The sequence below is a fragment of the Micropterus salmoides genome, unplaced genomic scaffold, assembly GCF_014851395.1.
Source record: "Micropterus salmoides isolate LMB-PRFRI ecotype aquatic unplaced genomic scaffold, ASM1485139v1 Ms_hic_scaffold_17, whole genome shotgun sequence".
Taxonomy (NCBI): domain Eukaryota; kingdom Metazoa; phylum Chordata; class Actinopteri; order Centrarchiformes; family Centrarchidae; genus Micropterus; species Micropterus salmoides.
Genome location: NW_024040817.1, coordinates 29,512,448 through 29,527,706, shown reverse-complemented (window position 1 = coordinate 29,527,706; position 15,259 = coordinate 29,512,448).

The window sequence follows — 15,259 nt, the reverse complement described above, 5'->3', positions numbered from 1 at the left end:
GGCTCCTGTTGGCCACTCATTTCCGGGCATGCCTCACATTTATCACCTATTGATGTTGTTGACAGGGTTTGCTGAATCATCTGAATATCAGCTTTCTGTCTGCCAACTGCTTCGATTCCAAAAGGTTTTTGACATTTATCATGCTCTGTATGATAGGAAATGTGTATATATACTCATCATTGAATTTAGGTTTTCTATTCACTTCCATAGCCATAGGTGTATAAAATCAAGCACTTAGGCATGCAGACTGCTTCTACAAACATTTGTGAAAGCACGGGTCGCTCTCAGGAGCTCAGTGAATTCAAGCGTGGTACCGTGATAGGTTGCCACCTGTGCAATAAGTCCATTCATGAAATTTCCTCACTACTAAATGTTTTACGGTCAACTGTTAGTGGTATTATAACAAAGTGGAAGCAATTGGGAACAACAGAAACTCCTGTCATGAAGTGGTAGGCCACATAAAATCACAGAGCGGGGTGAGCGCATGCTAAGGGGCTTGGCCCCTTAGTTCCAGTAAAGAGAACTGTTGATGCTTCAGCATACCAAGACATTTTGGACGATTTCATGCTCCCAACTTTGTGGAAACAGTTTGGGGATGGCCCCTTGTTGTTCCAACATGACTGCACACCAGTGCGCAAAGGTCCATAAAGACATGGATGAGCGAGTTCGGTGTGGAGAACTTGACTGGTCTGCACAGTCCAGACCCCAACCCGATAGAACATCTTTTAAATGAATTAGAGTGTAGACTGCGAGCCAGGCCTTCTCATCCAACATCTGTGCCTGACCTAAACAAATGAGCTTCTAGAAAAATGGTCAAAAATTCCCATGAACACACTGAACCTTGTGGACAGCCTTCCCAGAAGAGAGATTAAACCCTACATGTAAAGGCAGGCAACCCAAAACTTTTGGCAACATAGTGTATCTTGAACAGCACCACTGACATTTCTGTGTTCAGAGCCAAATGACAGCTAGCTGAGGGATAAGATTCTCAGCTACCAAGAGAACACTGGACACTGGAGACCAGGTTACCTGTTCATCTAGTGATGGGGGGGGTATGTATTGCACAGGCCTAGCTGTGGTCGAAACCTGCACAGGGTATTTTTACAAGTATAATTACACAAACAAAAGAAAAGAAAATGACATTGGAAGTGATCAGTCAGTGGAGGAAGGACTCTCAGTATCTCAAAATAAACTTTGCTCAAGAACCAGAGGAGATCTTGTTCAGGCATGTCACAGCGCTGTGTTCACTCGAATATATTTTTAGATGTAAAACAGAAATGCTCCCTCATTCAGATGTCTCTCTGCTCTCTTGCTTCAGAGCTCTGTGTGCACAGTTGCTGCTCTGTGTGCTCATTTCACAGCTCTGTGCATGCAACATTTATGAAACTAAATAAACGCTGTGGCACGCTATACAAGTTGACACCAGTACTGTTGGCCGTGCAATCTTCATGGAAACAGTATGAGGGTATGACGCACAATAACTGTTTTCCTGCCTTTTTATTTCAATTGAATCAGACTTTTTGAAGCTGACTGGGATTTCCCTTAGTGGCCCCTGTGCATTTGCTAACAGGACTTCATTTATTTTATTCTTTTGTAGTCTGTGAATGATTTAATAACTACATAACATTTTCAAAAGGCGCCAATTCTCATCTCGGTTTCTGCAAGGTTTCTATTATCATTACTTGATTCAAAGTGGGCCTGAATGAATCAAGGTTGGATCATTTTAATCATGGGAGTCTAACAATATTAAACCGTAATTATTCAGTCAAAGTGAAATAAAAACCAGTGGACATCTGTTGAGTTAGTATCAAAATTACTCCAATTAGAGGATTCAAATCAGTTTGTCTCCTAAAGGCCTGGTTGCAAAAACATTTTAAAGAGGTGGTATTATGCTCATTTTCAGGTTCAAATTCTTATTTAGAGTACCACAACAGGTTTACATGGTTTAATTTTCAAAAAACACCATATTTTTCTCATACTGCACATTGCTGCAGCTCCTCTTTTCACCCTGTGTTGTATGCTCCGCTCTTGAGCTACAGAGTGATGCATCTGACAATCTTTGTTGGGAGTTACTACTAGCCAATCAGAAGCAGAGAAGGGCGGGTCGTAAGAAACAAGGTAATGTGATCCAAATCAAAGGCGCTTCAGACTGCGACCGTAACCTAGCAGATGGTATAAGTTACTCTCAAGTCCACAACCACACAACATCATTGTTCCACATCTTACCATAAACCACCATATTTCAACTCAATTTTACATAAAAACTGGCCAAACAATTTGAACGTTTGCTGAGGAGCTTTCACATCAGGTGTAACATTAGCATTATAGCTATAACTTTAGCTGTGTTAGCCAACGTTTACAACAACTCCGCACTTGAACAATCTGTGAAGTTACATTGCCGTGTTTATTTTAAATATAATTCACAACCGATAAAGCATACTTACAGATTGTGATTGTGAATTTCCAGGTCCAAACAGAGTCAGTGTTGCATCGTCTTTTAGGACTAAACGTTGCCGGTGTTCTGACGATCTATGCCGAAAAATGCTACCATAGCGCAAATCAATAGACTCGACTCTACTCGGCCCTGCTCCATTTTCCATTGCAGATAGTAGTAGTAGTAGAATTCATTGGGGCAGTTCGAGTCTGACCAGGAACTTCTGCAGTTCATGCTTGGCGTCCTAACCCCTAGGCCATTAGGGCACCCCATGCCTACTGGATTTCAGGAACTGGAGTTTTCATTTGTATTTTAATTTTGGTAGTAACAATGCATTTTACAATAAGACAAAATGGATTACTGAATTAAAATTCTAGTCTAAATGTTTTTAATATAAAATTGTCTGTCCTGGACTTGTGTACAAAAATGACCACAAATGATATCAGCAGCTCAACAAAAAAAATGGCAAAAAGAATCTGTGGTGCTTTCGTGTCACTTAACATTCTAATCTAACATTTTCCTTCACACCCTCTCTTCCTTGGGCAGCTGTTTGTCTCCAGTGCTGCTGTGGAAATGAAACATTCTCTACATTCCTGACTCTCCGCCACCGCCTCCATTGAGGTCACTGCCTAGGCCCCGGGGCTCATTCACAGCAACTCTCTGCAACAGCATCATCATAGTCGTTATTTCCCCAACCAGGCAGCCAGAAGTAGCACAGATGAGTCAACAGCACACTCATACAGTACATCTGGTGATATATCTGAGCTGGATTACACATCGACACAGGATTTAATTGTGCTGTGAGGTGTTTTTGGAGCAATCAACAGATTTCAGTAGGCTGAAACAATTCCTTTATTCATTAGGCTGTACCTCTCTACTGAGCCGAGTTGTATGACAAAAACCCATGCTTGTTCCTGATTAGGCTGTCGAGAGCACTTACTGATTTTCCCCTATGGCCTTGCAATCAGTGTAGGATCAGGATGAAACAGCCCAACTCTCCCCTGACAACTCCCACATCGGTAAATTGCAACTAAAATCCTCACATCACTCTATGACTCCTGACATATGCTGTATGTATGTGTTGTGTGACTCATTTTTTGACAAACACAACATGATGCTCCTCAGTGGGAAGCAGTAATAATCTTTGACATTTTCCTAGAACTAAATATTTGCTTTGCTTCTGTCATCACAGTATTACACTCTGTCCAGTGTTGCGTAATAGATTATTTATACCCATGCTCTCCAGAACAACACCTATAAGCATTGTCTGATCCCCACCATTGTTTTTGTTATCTTACACCACTATGATTAATCATTTGGTTAGGATTTCATTAAGGTTAGGGTTAGTTTGTCATAAAAGCGACCAGTGAGCAATGGTCTTCCATGTTAAAGTATGACGTTCTGTTGCAGACACGACTGATGTGCTCATTTTTTGGGGGAGAGCAGTTTCCAAAATACATGATTTTATTTATGTTTAAAAAAGATATTAACAGGTCAGATTTGGATCAAATTTCAATAATTTGGTCAATACAAAGCAGCAGCAGTTCTACAGCAAGTGAGTTCAGAAGGCCGTGTGAAGGAAAATCAATTTGGTTGGTGGTATCTGCAAACTGGTTTGGTTACTACCAAAAGCTGATGATGACCATAGATGAATCAACCAGTATATTAAGAGATTAATTATAATCCGAATAGGTTCCTCTCCAAGACATAAAAGATACTCAAACTCATACCCCCACTAGTTACTTATTACTCCTTAAAAAAGTAATACTATTACTTTATGTATTACTGGGTGATAAAAGTTACTAGTTACGTTACTATATTACTTTCCAGTGTTTCCCACAGAATGACAGCGCGGGGGAGGGGGTAAACTTTGTGCAGCGGTGTTCACGAGAGAGAGGGAGAGAGAGCGCGAAAAAGGGAGGTGCTGCACGAATATATGCTCCTCAATACAGCTCCTCAATCAAAGATGATTTTAAATACACCTAGTAAAAAAATTTGAAAATCAATTTGTGGCAGTCAGCGTTAATTATCCAAATTATAGACTAATTATGGAAAACACTGCTTACACTACCAGCCTCTTTACCCCCAAACAAAGCGTCTCTCCCGACTTTCTAACTAATATCATATCAACAGCAGCAAGGAGTGTGTTTTTTACAAAGTAGGCCTATATAACCTAGGCCTGTTTCTTAACACCACCTGCTGTAATAAAAAAAAAGAAGGTGTTTTTTCTGCACATGTAGCCTGTTTATAAGAGCAGTATTCAGTAGTTACAAAACGTTACGTTAACATCACTCTCTCCCGACGAGTCCAAGCATCAGTGACAGCAGCTGCTGGAGTTTCTTTCTCACGTTGCTGTGCTGCTTCTGCAGATGCTTCAAATGTAGAATTTGTTAGCGGTTGAAAGCTTTTTGATGGTCACAGAGAGTTTACACTAGATGACATTGTCCTTTGCATCTCAGACTGTGACACAATAATGGCAGCAGCTACTTACAGCTGTGGAAAGAACGCCTCTCTCCCTCTTCTCCATTCTTCCTTTAGTTTTGGCTATCAGCGGACATGAACAACATAAAGTCCGATGCCGCTGAGCTGCTGCATAGTCGGGGATTCATGTCAAAGGATGGTGCACTCAGTAACGAGTAACGCAACGTTACTTGCCTTAGGCCCCATCCACACTACTGCGTTTTCAAATTAAAACGGATACCTTTTGCTCCGTTTGCACCTCCCGTCCGGACTGAAACGACGAAAACAAAGACTTAAAACGGAGAAGTTTGGAAACACTGTCAACCCCGTTTTGCATTTCAAAACTCCAGAGGACATTTTAGTGAAGACGGGCCAAAATGGATGACTTTAGAAACGATGACGCAGCTGCTCACGCTCGGCTCTCTGATTGGGTCTTGCAAAGCAGAAACACAATGCTACTGACTGGGTTTTTGACATCGTATTTTTATTATAATATTCTGTACCGTGCAAATAAAACTTATCTGTCTACACTCGTACTGTGCATGTCGCTGTTTCCTTTGTGACGACTCCCAGTCTGTTTTCCGCCGCCACACTCCTGTGTTACATTCAGCAACAGTCCCAGCTCATTATTGGTGCATGCAAAAAAAAAAATATTGGTCTGATGCTTTCTCTGTATTTATTTATTCTTTCGCCAAATCTTCTGTAACTACGGAATAGACCACCTGCTTCATGTTTACACTGGCACGCGCATGCCCAGTGCACCTGAACTGGCCCTACTGTACGTTTTCAGTCGTTTGTAAACTAAAACGGAGTAGTGTGGATGGGGCCTTAGTAACTAGTAATAATATTACTGTTTTAGAAAAGTAACTAGTTACACTACACCTTGGCGTCGTTTTTGGACGTGTAGGGCTCTGCTGTCAAGTTAGCAACAATTGGTACATCTGCAACGTCCAGTACGTAGGCTAGTTAACAATATGAAACAAAAAACGAGCCAATGTTGAAAGCGAGTGTTTATAACGTTGATGAGAGGACAAAGACGGAATATCCTTCTGTGCACAAGAAGGGAAAATAACAATGAGAGTGACTTTTGGAAACAGCAGTCAGGTAAACTTATGTTCTCTCCTCTGAAAGTCTGATGTGAGCAGGTTCATGTGCAGCTGTGGTGAATCTCTCTCTGTCTGTTCCGCTACTCGGCTGAGCAGCGCAGATCTGTCTGTGTCTTGGTTGCTTGCCAGACTGTGACTGAACAATATTAGAGTGAAATACAACAATTTATTTTGTTTGATAAATGCCGACGGGCAACGATGTTTACAAACTGCAGCACAGAAATGTTAACCACGTCGTGCGTGAACTTGTGCTCATACAGGTATGAAACTCACGCATTCCAGGAGAAGGGTCCGGCTGAGCGGTGTTACAGTCCGCATCCGGACCTTATTGCATTCCAGCAGCAATATTAGTGAGACCAGTCCAGACAACACTGGGATGTGAGGGCACTCCTCATAGGCACACATCATTTTCAGTGAAGGTTTATTTAGTTACAACTCTGGCCTAATGCAAGATGGATTCACATTGACTATTAAAATGTTTATTAGTGGGGCAGACTGGTCAATACGGATGCACACAAATAATAAACATCACTTATTCAGTCAATTCATAGTATAAATTAGGGCTGGACAATAAAACTAATAATTATCGCACTGTAATTTTCCTCAATAACAATATAACAAATCAATAAATATTCAATAAATGTTTGATCTTATTCATTTGAATCATGAACAAATTAACATTTACTTTTTCTATTAAGATATATATTTTGTTTCCATTCGGAAAGATTTCCATTCAGGCTTATTACAGAGACTTAAATGAGCGGTAGTAGTGAGAGCACTGCAGTGTCAGGTGTGACTGTGCAGCAGTGGCAAATTGTTTACATGGCTCACAAGTCAGGTAGGAGCGCCATGGCGGAATTCTTCTTAGGTGGTATCATAGGTAGGTTATGTGTGCTCATGTGCCGTCAAAGCCCTTTTTGACATGACAGAGCCAATATTAATGGGCTAAGCAAGGGAAGCTGCTAAGGCACATACTAACACATTTTCATACTCAACAATCAAAAATACATCAAAAATTTATATGGGGATTGAGGGGGCCTGTGCCCCAGTAGAGCTTTGTGTCTAGCAACACCCCTGGATGTGGGTAATATCTTCCAAGCTGCGTCACACTGCAACTCAGTACACGATCAAGGTCAGAGGTTGATGATGTAATGAGAACAACATCGTCTGCAAAAAGTGAACAGAGAGTCTTGAGGTCACCAAACCAGACACTCCTCACTCCTCGGCTGTGTTAGACTGTGCCGGCTGTGACTTTGCTCAGACAGAGTTCCCAGTCTGTGAAAATCAAAAACAACAAAGGACAGCCTTGGCAGAGGTCAACACGCAATAAGATCAAAGTTGACTTACTTCTGAAAATGCAAACACAGTACCAGGACGTCACTATGCTTCGAACAAAGTTCTCGGCAGATTATGGAACAGTGTCTGAAACATCTGAGGAACTGGGTTGGCCTGCAACTGACAATTTTTCTAACTTTTCAATCTGACTGACGATCCAACAAGCACGTCCACTTAATGCATCGATTGGCCAGGTATGCTAAGGTGTAACAGTTGACAGGATTTGATCTCCTCGCAAGCACTGTGGTGACTTTGGCTCAGGAGATAGAGCGGGTTGCCCGATCAATCCCCGGCTCCTCCAGGATGCATGTCGAAGTGTCCTTGGGCAACATACTGAACCCCGAATTGCCCCTGGTGGCTGTTCCACCTGTGTGTGAATGTTAGTTAGTGTTTGAGCACTTATGTGTGGGCAACCAGGCGTAAGATTGTGAATGCCTTCAGACAATGACTGTGCGAAAGTGTGTACATTATACCCTTTTATATGATTAATGTTGTCTCACCCCTGTGACTGTCGGCTTCACATACAACGGAAATAAACATAACTCGTAATTACTACAGCTGTATGAATCCAAAGTAAACATTGCTGTGATTTAATTGCAATAAATGGATCAAACTGATGCCAAAATAACCTAAATATGATGCAGATTTGTTAAACATACGAATTCAGTTTTTCGAATTGTCAGGTCTGTCATGTACAACAATAGCTGGAATAAAGTTACAGACACATATTTTCTGAACCAGGTAGTCCAACTTCCTCCTTTTCTTTTCTCCAAGCAATGTCAAGTTTTGCCCATTTTTTTATATAAATAAAACAACAACAGTGGAACCAGATATGCACAGAAGGTCGCTGCCGAGAAGCTCCAGTGAAGATAAATGAAAACGTTTTAATCCAAAAAACTGAAGTAAAAAACTAATTTTATAAAAGCAGTTTACTCCGAGCTCCTCCTGTGAGTAAACGGCGTAGTTGTCAGAGCATAATCCACTCCGGCATTTGGAACCCTAAGTACATCTTCCTTTTTTGAAAATGGAAAACACAAACAGATCATACTAAAATATAAAATATATTTTTAAAGCAGGAAACATTAGAAATAAAGGATTGCCATTAATATAAGCCTGTTCCAAATAAAAGTCTTTCTGTAGCTGAGCTGAATAAAGAATTGAGAATTTACATAAATATATTTTCTGCTATCACTAATTAGTACCTTACATAAACACAATTCTGTGCTCTGTATATACTGTATACATAAGATTTGACATCCGCATGACAAAACTGTTACATACGTTATAGCTAAATATTCAATATCAAACAAGTAAAAAGAAGCAGTGAGAGTGGATGCTGTGTAGATCTTTCCACCCCAAATGGTGTTCTCATGCTGTGTTGCCATAGAAGCCTGATTCAATGTGTAATTGCTAATGGGCTCATTACTGAGGGGGAGAGATGTGAGAGAGGAAAGGGAAATGTCCAATGTTGTGATGCAGCTTCTTTTCATGTTAACTGTGCTATATCAACATAGTTAGATGCTCTTTAAAATCAACTGTCATTGGTTTAGAGAGAAATGGAATTTAAGCTGGTATGGGCATCAGAAGGCTGAAGGTGACTGAGGTCCTTAAATCTTCAAAATGTGCTCTTGAAAATCTGGCAGTTGGGGTTTGTTCCCGTCGTCTCAGGCCTCAGCATCACTTTTTCCCTCCTCACCCATGAAAAATCACACAGATCTGAGCGCCCGTGTGCTCAAGGCGCAAACAAAGGACACTGTGTGAAGTCTGTAGGTCAAAGGAATAAAAGAAGAGAAGTTGTGTATTCCAAGAAGTGGATTGAGCTTGATGTGTTGTTATAGACAGCCTAAGTCACTCGCTTCTGCTCCCGGCCCATGGGACCTTATTTTGGAAAACAATACTATAGTAGTCAGTGGAAAGTGATCTGTTTGAACTGTGCCCTGAATTTTACACACATGATGTTAACTTAGCTATGTTCCACGCAGAAATCTATTTCTCACCTCACCTGATGTGTTTAATCCAACGACTCTTGGTCCTTTTTATCATCTTCTCATGTAAGTTCAGTGACGTTTGTTTCAGTAACGTTAGCTTCAGTCATTGAGAGAAAAAGTTATGTCACAAACACAACTTTTGGGTTTGTGGTATTTTTAATTATGGATTTTCACAGTCTTATACTTAAACAGTTTTAAATCCAACTGCGACTTCCTTTACTTTTAAATGTACATTTTGAATTGACCATCATCATATGTGTAATTCAGAGCACAATTCAAACGGGATCAAAAAATTAGTTGTCTCTTGCCATTGACTACCGTACATATATTTTCCGAAGTACGGTCCCATGGTAGTCCACCGGAAGTGGAGGGACTTAGCCTCTCTATTTACTTTGTTTAATAGAATTCATAGCCTTCGTATAATAGGCTACTACTCTGATTAAGAGGCTATTAGCTTCCTAATTTTTTTTAAATGCCTTTTTTGTTTGATCTCAACACTTCCAACAAGACCAATACTGTTTAAAAATGAAAATCAGACCGCTTTATCTGTGGCATACTCCAAACACTGTGGCATATTCCAAACACTTTTACAGCATGACATTTAATTTGCTTTGTTCTCAACATTAGCTGTTCAGGTTCAAGGGTGAATGGTTAATGTCTTGCCATTTAAAAGAACCAGAACTAAAGGAGTGTAGATTAAACTACATAGCAGATAGAAAGACATTAATTTATAGATTAGCTAACCAGATGTTTGATTCTCTGCCTTCATCATGTTTTTAATTGTTTCACATTTTAGGACACTTCAACTGGCGTAAGCTTTTTTGCTGAAGGTGAACTGTTCCCAGAATGTAAGAACTTTCTTAACAGCTCAAGTACTCCTCTTCTCCAAGGAGCCAATTTTGTTACTTTGGCCTTAGCTCTGATACCCACTTTGACCAAGCTTTTATCTGGTTATGATATATGATGTCCATCCATCCATCGTCAACCACTTATCCTGCGTATTATCCTGTATACAGGGTCGCGGGGGGCTGGAGCCAATCCCAGCTTACATTTGGCGAAAGGCGGGGTATACCCTGGACAGGTCACCAGTCCATCGCAGGGCCACACATAGACAAACAACCAGTCACACTCACATCCACACCTAAGGACAATTTTGGAGTCACCAGTTAACCTAGACTGCATGTCTTTGGACGGTGGGAGGAAGCCGGAGCACCCGGAGAGAACCCACGCGGACTCAGGGAGAACATTTATTTAATTTTTCTACTTGAGGTGCCACTACAAACAAAAAAGTCATACATTTTTTGATATTTGAAGCTGATGAACGTTGGTGCATTATTCACTCAGCTTTTAGATCTGATTTGGTCTCCACCAACTCCTGGGGGAAATGTTTGACTCTTTGAAGTCGTCCAAATTCAATGACAAAATATTACTTATTGCCCTTTAGAATGGCAATAGTTACATTTGAAATTTCACTGAGTATCCGTAAGTGGAAAGGTTCTGGCCCAGTCAGAATACATAGTAAATTAAAACAAATTCATAGCATACTGCCTATAAATCATAAATATCATCATAAATATAGAATCACTTTTTAGCAACATTGTAAACAATACAGTACCCATACAAATACAGACATAAATTTACCTTGAACTCTGTTATCCATATGTTATACAATATTTCAGAGCTGCCTGTCATCCCTAGGAACTGCTAAGATTTCCAAGTTCATGTAGGTGCTTTTAATACAGTGGGTAGATTGCATTCGTCACCTGTTTAGTGCCCACACACACTCTGTACACTGAATAAATCAAAAACACAGAGTTAACATTTCATAAGTTGTAAGCTTTACATTAACCTCAGTGACACAGCGTAGCTGATGCAAACATTAAGTGGCATATAACAAGGGCACAAAAGCACATTTAAAGAGAGTACAGAATCCATTTGGATTTAATTAATAAAGTACATTACAACCAATTAATTCAATCTTACATTAGGAAAATTTTCACAACTATTACGACCAACTTTGTTTGAAGTGAAAGTTGAAAATAAAGTTGTATTTAAAGTTTGTGAAATGTTTCTTAAAGCAGTAACATTTTGGGAAATGGTAACTTGTTAGTAACTCTCGCTTTCTAGATGAGAAGATACGTCTATGACTGAAGACATATATATATATATATATATATATATGTAATTTGTCTATGAAGATTCTCAGTCATCCAGGTCATAGTTATCCAACAAAGGTTAAAGTCAAGGGCAACTGGACTTGGTTGAAGATACTGGAAGACGTGTCGTCCCTCATCCAAAGGACTTCTTCAGTTCTGACTGACTGGCAGGGAAACTCAGCTATTTAACCTCAGTGGGGTCGTTATCCCGGGTCATCGATACCGCTGGTTCGTTAGTGTTCCTTGTTGCTGTGACGACAGTCGTTATAGTCGTGGCAAGTGGTGGCGTAGACCCCCTCCCCTGTTCAATGAATGAATGTTTGAGAAGCCGTCATTGAACAGAGGAGGGGGTCTACGCCACCACTTATCCCCCACTTACAATGCTGTCCTTTCATCTCTTCCCAGGAAACTCAACAAACGTAACCTATTGGCCTCAGGTGAAGATACCAACGATGGTCGTTCAGTCTTGGCCACAGGTAGTCTTAACGACTGTAACGACTGTCGTCACAGCAACAAGGAACACTAACGAACCAGCGGTATCGATGATCCTGGCAAACGACCCCACTGAGGTCAAATAGCTGAGTTTCCCTGCCAGTCAGTCAGAACTGAAGAAGTCCTTTGGATGAGGGACGAAACGTCTTCCAGTATCTTCAACCAAGTCCAGTTGCCCTTGATTTTAACCTTCGTTGGATATGTAATTTGTGTTTTGATTTGTGGATCATGTAACATGCATTTGACACCAGTTTTGAAACAAATTTCTCTCCATACTAGCACCAGCAGCTGGTTAGCTTATAGCTCTGGAAACTGGAGGAAACAGCTAACCAGGCATGAGCCCCCTTAAAACCACAGCTTTTCTTTTTTGTACAAATTTTAAAAGAACAAAATATGAAGTGTTAACTAGTTTGGAGGTGTTTTTAGGCCTAATTTGTTACCTACCTTACCTACATTTGTTTCCAGTCTTGGTAAGTAAACAGGCTCCTGACAGTAGCTTTACCATTCAGACACCAGTGCTATTGATCTTCTCATGTAACTATTGATTAATTTCACTCATTATCATTACAGCTTCACTTCATTTAAATAATCTGTTGGTCTTCTTCAGAAAACTCCTCCAGCATACAGGAAAAGATCAATTTTACATCTCCAGTTTGTTTGGAATAGATCGTTAATAGCCAACATGGCTGACAGAGGCAGATAAAGCAGTAATTATAGAAAGTCAAACTTCAATGACAGAAAAGGAAATAGGAAAATAAATCACAGTACTGCCCACACATTGATTGACAGGTGATCTCTGGGTAATGCAGTGAAAAAACACAACAGCAACACAACATGGGAGCTAAATAAAAACGTTATTTGGGATTACTACTTTAAATGGTTTAACAGGAAAATTTTTAGAGATACAGTAGGTTCCCAGGAGGGGGGCCTCTTTGGATTCAGGCCACACGTCCATCAGCTAAGTTGTGATGACTCATGCTGTTACACCATGCCTACGCATCTATCCCTCTGCTGCACACTAGCTTTATCTGTTTCTGTCTTTCCTTTTCCATCCCTCACTGCTGTTGTCACACACACACACACACACACACACACACACACACACACACACACGTTTATGGACAAACTCTCCTCCCCCTTTATTCTGCTAGGCAAAAAGCTAAAACACAGCATTCTTCACTGCCACCATCTTCCGTGCCCTCAATTTAAACATATCTCCTGCCTAATTCACTCAGTTACGTAACTGACAATTATACAACCAATTCAGCGCACTCCTCAAAGACTAGGCTCACAAGGGCACTCCAAGCGCAGCGGCAAGCAGGGCACTGGTGATGGGGGAAGAGGAGGAAATGTGTAAGTCATTTTAATAAAGAGATGGAATACAGTTAAGACCCATCATGGACTAATGATAGGAAATGAATAACGGGGGAGGGAAGGAGCCAGTGTGAAATTGTCAATTAGGATTTTCTTCCTGTGGTGACTAGAGGGAATTCAATAAGCCAGAGGCAATAGCAGGTCGCTTCTATATGGAGATGACAGAGGCCTGCTTCTCCCTCTCAGTGTGAGCTGAAGCTCTACAAGCTAAAGGCAAACTGCAGATCATAAGATCAGCAATAAAGGCAGTGAAGTGGTCATGGAAGAGGGTTTTTTTAATTATACCGTTAATTTCATCCATCTCGGCAGTTTGACTGATGACATGTGTTGTGATTTTTGTTATTCAACAGGATTGAAATGTGTCACTAGAGACTGAATTTGAATTGCTCAACTTGAATAATTGCATAAAAAAACTGAACATGAATCACATAATTTGAATTTGTATTGTTTAACTTGAATAATTGAATTGAAAAATTCAATCTGAATAGCATACTTTGAAATTTAATTGATTAGTTTGGTACTGAATTCCAATAAATTTGAAACTCAAAGTAATATCGTGAAACTGAATTCAGTTGCCCTGAAACTGTATTTGATCCTCATTAAAAATTTCAACTCTCCATATACTTTCACGTTTAGTCCTCAAAGTTCTCACAATTCAATTTCAGTTCTTGCAGTTCAGTTTCACCTCCAGTCTGTGTGGATTCACAGAACTCCTTTTCGGCCAATCGGCATGCTTGTTTTTTTAACCATTTCCGTTACTCCTGGAAAACTATGAGGGAAAAAACACTCATATCATGCAATGTGATCATCATAATGTAAGATGTAATTGAAACGATTGGCAGCTTCAGTCCAAATATACTGGTATTGGCTTTGGCCTTCAGAAATTTAAATCACATGAATAAATACCCATATCCACATTATTCTCCTTGTAAGCAACATAATCAGTCTTGAAATGTGGTCCGTTCCGCTCCATCCTGAAATTAACTGAGCTCCTCCAATGTTTTCATGCTGATGGCCATGAGCTTCCCACTGCTCACCCACAACAGAGCCTAGCATTCCTGGGAACATGTGATTTTCCCCTCTGCTTCCCTTCCCACCTCCCTGACCTCCCTGACCACCCAGACACGTGACCACAGAGCCTGTTACTGCCTGGAAAACAGCCCGACCAAGCAGCAAGGAGGCCTCTAACTGCAGAACGAGCAACTTAGATTGTCCTAAATGGTTTCTGATATCTCAGTCAATATAAATGCTGCAGCTAATACAACTACTACCAGCTACAACTGCTGCTGCTCCTACTTGTGCTTGTTGGCCTATATTACCACTGCAGCTACTGCTACTACTGCAACGAATACAACTACAAGTACCACTGTTCCCAGGATCCTAACCCCCTAACCCTAACCTTAGAACAGGGGGAACATAGGACCCTTTATCATGTTCCCATAATGTGCCATGTAAATCTGGGGAACACAGGACCCTGAGAACATAGGAATGACCCCAATACTGCTTCTATTAATACTACTAATGCTACTACAAGTACCACCGCAGCCACCACTTTTCTGTGCTACTGCCACTAGCTAGTACTTGTACTACTACCATTAATACTACTACTACTGCTATTTCTGTTGCAACTGCTAAATACTATACTACTACTTTTATTAAAACTAACAATGCTACTGCTGTTATTGCTGCTACTATCAATGCCTATCCCCAACTACTTCTACACCTGTAGCTGCTACAACTGCTACTACCACTGTTACTGCTGCTACTTATAATAGTGTTGCTACTAATACCATCCTATTGCTGCTACTCTAGTGCTACTGATAATACTACTACAGCCACTACTGTAGCAAATTATTCTCTCTTCTTTGGAAAATTCTTATTTAGAGTACCAGAACAGGTTTACATGGTTTAATT